This window comes from Monodon monoceros, unplaced genomic scaffold (assembly GCF_005190385.1).
Source record: "Monodon monoceros isolate NGI ecotype Baffin Bay Population unplaced genomic scaffold, NGI_Narwhal_1 Super_Scaffold_7, whole genome shotgun sequence".
Taxonomy (NCBI): domain Eukaryota; kingdom Metazoa; phylum Chordata; class Mammalia; order Artiodactyla; family Monodontidae; genus Monodon; species Monodon monoceros.
Genome location: NW_021703784.1, coordinates 37,358,272 through 37,363,591, shown reverse-complemented (window position 1 = coordinate 37,363,591; position 5,320 = coordinate 37,358,272). Strand labels below are relative to the sequence as shown.

Below are 5,320 nucleotides of genomic sequence, written 5' to 3'. Positions count from 1 at the left end.
CCGGTGATAAAATGCTTCTTGCTGGGATGGACTTCTCCCACCACCCTTGCCCTCTCCGCCTTATCTCGTTTCACCACTGGCTCGGAGCCCGGCAAGAAAAGACAAAAGAGCTCTTACCGTCAGCACTATTAATGAGCTAAATGGCTGGAGAAAGAAACAAGGGAACTGTAAATTATATTTATAAATTATGTCATATAAAGCCAGACTAAGTAATTAAACTGTGGGCCCATAATTAAATACTTGTATAACATTTGGGCCCTGAGATTTCTTTCTACCACAATGGTTAGCAGGCTGTGTGGTGGGCTGATGACTCATACAGAGGTCCTGGGGCAAAGTGATGTCAAGGTCACTGTCTAAACAGAAGAATCCTTGAGGGACAGCCTTGGATGTGGTCAAAGGAATGGACAAGTGATTTGCAGGGTAACAGGTGAGGAGTTTCCCCAGACCCCCTGGAGTATGTGAGAAGGGCAGTAGCATCCTAGATTAGTGAATGAGGGTCAAGCAGCAGTGCTCTCAGGCCCAGCAGGAAGGGAGGGCCTTCCCACTGCTGGCTCCAGCCAGCCCTCCCCTTCACACGCCCACCCTTCGCATGCCCACGTAGAGTCACAGACATCAATACGACTTCTTTGAACAGTCTCCTTTTCACATCTCTCTACCTTTGCCCATGTTGTTGTCAGCAACAACAAAATATGGAACGCTTCATGAATTTGCGTGTCATCCTTGCGCAGGGGCAATGCTAATCTCTGTATCGTTCCAACTTTATATATGTGCTGCCGAAGTGAGCATCCTTCTCCGTTCTTCACCTAGCCATTTAGTCCTTCAAGATCTAGCTCCAAGGAGCTCCATGGAGACTTTTCCTGACGCATTTAGGCAGTGGTAAGTCTTCCTCTGGCTCTCACAGTTACATTATGGGGTAATATAGTTCTCTGCTGAGTGTGTCCCCTGTAAGGTCCTGAATAGCAGAGCCCCTGTTCTCAGCTCCTAAAAAATTGCCCAGCAGAATGGAAGGTGCTTAACACCCCTCTGTTGAGTAAGTGAGTAAATGACTGAAGGATAGATAGCCCTGCATAGAAGGGGAGGTGGTATTATCCCTATTTTTCAGAGCTAGACGGTCAGCTCAGGGGTTCTGTCTTGTTCAGCTTCCTGTTGGCAGCACCCAGCATGGTGCTCAGCAGAGAGAAATTGCTCCGTGAATATTTGCTAAGCGTATAGGAGGCAATCGAAAGGAGAGAGACTTTGGCACAAATTTCCCTCATCCCAAATCCCGCCCCTCCCCCCACCCCAGAGAAATAAACCGAGTAAGCGTACTGCTAGGACGAGTGTCAGTGTCCACTGGTGTTTAAGGAATAACACTGTGTATCTTAGCAAAACCATGGGGAGGGCAGGCAACGCACATCAGGTCTAAGATCAAGGTGAGATTTGCTGGGGGTGGTGGAGGGAAGGGATAGGAGAGAGGGATGCGGAGCCTGGGAGGCCCAGGTGTGGGAATTCAGGGGAAGGAGGAGGAGACGGTGATGAAAGCATCTAGAGCAGCCTTGAAAGGGAGGTCACAAGAGAAAAGGAGAGTCAAGAGGGTGTGGTTTGTGGGGAAGAGCGTGATCAGCTGTGAGATAAGCTGCACGAAAGGCGAGGAAATGCTTTCAGGGTGAGAGAAGATGGTAGAAAACTGGGAGGTGGGGGGATTGGACCCAGAAGGTCTGAAAGGAATCCGGGGGTGAGGCCCAGCTGTTTCCTTGCCCACAAGCACCCCAGGTGGTGCGAAAACGCACCAAGGTTTGAAATCTGCTGGTAAAGGTTAAAGAACTGGGACTCTACACTTACTCAGCTGCCTGGGTTGGGGGGAGGGGATAGCCTGCCTCTGCCATTTATTATGTGTGTGGCCTTGGGATAACTCTAAATCTCCATTTCCTTTTATGTCAAATGGAGATGATAAATGTACCTACCTCTTAGAGGGGTTGTGAGAATTCAATAAGTTGATACCGATGAGCAGTACCTGAGCCTAGTAAATGCTCAATAAATATCCACAGTAGTAATTATCTATAATATATAATTGGACATTTCACTAGCTGATTCCATGTTTTTCTGCATCCCTCCACCCAAGGGAGGGAAATGCTAAAAGGACCTCTGGGCGTTCCCTACTCCATAGGTAGCAGAAGGGGGAAGTTGGATGGGAGAGAATTAAACATCTTTTAGGCATTTTTCCCACTGGGGTATTCTGTCATATGCCCAGTCTCTTATGAAGTTGTTTTGTTCCCTAAGGGGGAGCACAATAGTCAGCTGTGTGGCCTTGGGGAAGTAACGTTCCCTCTAGAGCCTCTGTTTACCCATCTGTAAGTTGGAAGGATTGATTCTCTGATCTCTAGTAGCCTTTCCCATTCCATGAGGCTACTAATTCTAAATCCATCAAGAGCTGAGACGGGGGTGGGGAGACAGGTGGGCACTGGAGGGTGCTGCAAAGACCAGGTTGGTTGATCGAGGACATCTTAGATCTGTGTGAGGTCAAGGAGCTTCCAAGGTCATGGTTTTCAGTCTCAGAGTCCCCGAGAGTCCCCAGGATGGCTGTATACCCTGCACTGGGAGAAGGACAGAGAGATGGTTGGCCCAGAGAGCAACTGCTCTGGTCACACAGCGTCCATGAAAGATCTACAGGGGAGCAGGACAAGGAAAGGATAACTGCAGGAGGACATCCACACCTGTGGAGCCATTTGCCTCTCTGTAGCCCTGCATTACAGGATAGCCAGGTATGAATTGCATTAGGTGCTGTAGTGTTTCATCAGACCAGATGTCCCATCGTGTAAATCCCCTCAATATCAACCCTTACAGGCTTAACAAAACTGCAAGAAAACCCCTGCACTCTTCTGCCTGAGCTCTCATGTTCATTTCGGTCATTGTAATTTGAGAAAATATTTTTTTCAGTACCCAAAAGCTATTTTCTATGCCTCCATCTCTGTCTCTCCTTCTCTCTGTCACTCTCTCTCTCTCTCTCTGTCTTTCCCCAAAGACTTGTTTTTCTGTAAATACTGCAGCTCAGCATCACAGATCAAAGCATTGCTTCTTCATTCATCTTTTGAGGCCAAATTGCAATTTATAATGTCTGTGGTTTTCACTAATCTGTCTCTGTGTCATCTTACTTTAAATCAGCAGAAAGCAGCCCACAATAACACATGGAAGCGGCCACACGGAAGAAGCAGAGTGTAATTTGAGCACGGCGTTATTGAGGCTCCGTACCCACAGGTAGAACTATCTGGGGCCTTTATTATATCCAACATTAATCTTGGTAAACAACTTGTTTTGATGAAAGTTGAAAGCCAGATGAAACAAGGACAATTCACGGTTATCAGAAAACAAAACGTGATCCCTTCTGCCTCCCACTCCTTCCTGAACTTTCCAGAGACATCTAAGGCTTTGTCTCTTTGGACCAAATAAAGGGAGTGTGGAAGTTGGGCTGTTTTCCTCAGAGAACATGCCGATAGAGAATTCCGGAACTTTAGGGGAATTGGACATTTGCAGAGCCGGGTCAGAGTCTAGGGCCTGGCAAGAATCCTGGAGAGTTATGGGTTTTTGGTTTTCCTCCTCAGAAGAAAACATTCCTGAAGACAGTTATTATGCCTGGTTACTTAACCTACTTGCTTGTCTCCTGGGGACAGGGCTGGCACTAATTGTGCTTGCCGTCAGCTTTTTGGGTGAAACATTGTACCTTAGAGACTCCAGGGTCTAATGGGGTTATGACAGAACAACACCACCTGTACTAATGCAAAACGCTTACCTGGATGGACCAAGGTTAAACACATCATTGAATAAAAACTTTATTTTGAAGCACATCAGTTTTCCACAAATGCTGGATTAAAATGATAGTATGAATAATCCTTATTCTTCTTGAATTTCTGTAGGAGACTTAAGGAGCTCAGTTGTCACTTAGGCCAAGCAATGGAAGGTTGATAATTTGGCATCTCCAGTCCTGGGAGTGCCTCAGGGTTTAATTTAGGCCCAGCTCCCTCCAGGCTATTAGATCTGTCCTACTTTCCCAGAGACAGGAGCTAGTAAAGAGCTCCCTCTTTGATCTTCTCCTGGGGAATATACTAACCCCGGGAAAGTTGCCGGTTGGGGGGTGTGTGTGGAAGGTAGCTGGGGGGAGATGAAAGAATCTGGTTAAAATTCCCAGGTTCAGACTTCTCTGACAAGGAGATGCACCATCAAAACACTTTAAGATGTGCTTCAATTTACAAAGTAATTTCAGATTAAACTGTCCTATATAAGGTAAGCCGGGTTGGGGACATTATCTTCATTTTATAGATGAAGGAATCAAATCCCTGAGAGATTAAAGCAATTATTTGCCCAGGATTACTCAGCTACTACATGGCAAGGGGAAATCTCCAAATCCAGTATTTTTTCTTATTTAAGTCTGGTCACAGAGACCTATGAGGCTAAACACTGCGTGAGTACAGAGCTGGGTACTTGCAGGTAACATAGATCATGCAAACCTCACTGTCAGGTGAGTGGCAGAACTTGGATTCCAATACTAATCTTCCAGTCCTAAATCCAGGGCTCTTGCTATGCCACCTCTCTGGGTATTGAAAAATCAACCTGGAAAGAAAGAAGAAGATCCCTTTAGCTATCCTGAATTATCTGGATTGAAGGTCTGCAGTAGGAAACTGAGGTAAAGTGAAGAGTTTACTTTTCTAGAGATGTAAGATAGTAACGGCTAGTCTCTTGTCCTAATTATGTGACGTGTAATTGTGTCCCTTCCTACTGAAGACAATGGTACTTTATGGAAGTGATATGTAAATGAGGGGGATGGTGATTTTATAATGCACTGGAAGTGGGTAATTGACTGTGGGTATTGTCTGACAGACAATAAATGGACAGGGGGGCAGGGCAGTGGTGGGGAGCATATGGTGGACGCAAAAGTCTGATATAAAAAAAGAAGATTTTGGGCTTCCCTGGTGGTGCAGTGGTTGAGAGTCCGCCTGCCGATGCAGGGCACACGGGTTCGTGCCCTGGTCCGGGAAGATCCCACATGCCGCGGAGCGGCTGGGCCCGTGAGCCATGGCCGCTGAGCCTGCGCGTCCGGAGCCTGTGCTCCGTAACGGGAGAGGCCACAGCAGTGAGAGGCCCGCGTACCGCAAAAAAAAAAAAAAAGAAGAAGATTTTGAGAGAAGACAGGTTGATTAAAAGCAAGGATTGGAGACACATTGAATGGTAAAAAGCATAGCAGTTGACAGAATCTAGAAGGGGAGTGATTTTGAGAATCTAATGAAAGCAAGAGACTCTCTCTCTCTGAATAGCTTTATATGTGCACACCACTGTTTTCTGAAGCTAA

General features: G+C 46.5%; 1 non-coding gene across 1 annotated transcript; it reads right to left on the bottom strand.

Moving 5' to 3' along the window:
• Window positions 1-683: 683 nt before the first annotated feature.
• Window positions 684-785, bottom strand: LOC114887873. Its single transcript, XR_003791634.1, has one exon. It is a non-coding gene; the product is annotated as a U6 spliceosomal RNA (small nuclear RNA).
• Between the last annotated feature and the right edge of the window lie 4,535 nt (window positions 786-5,320).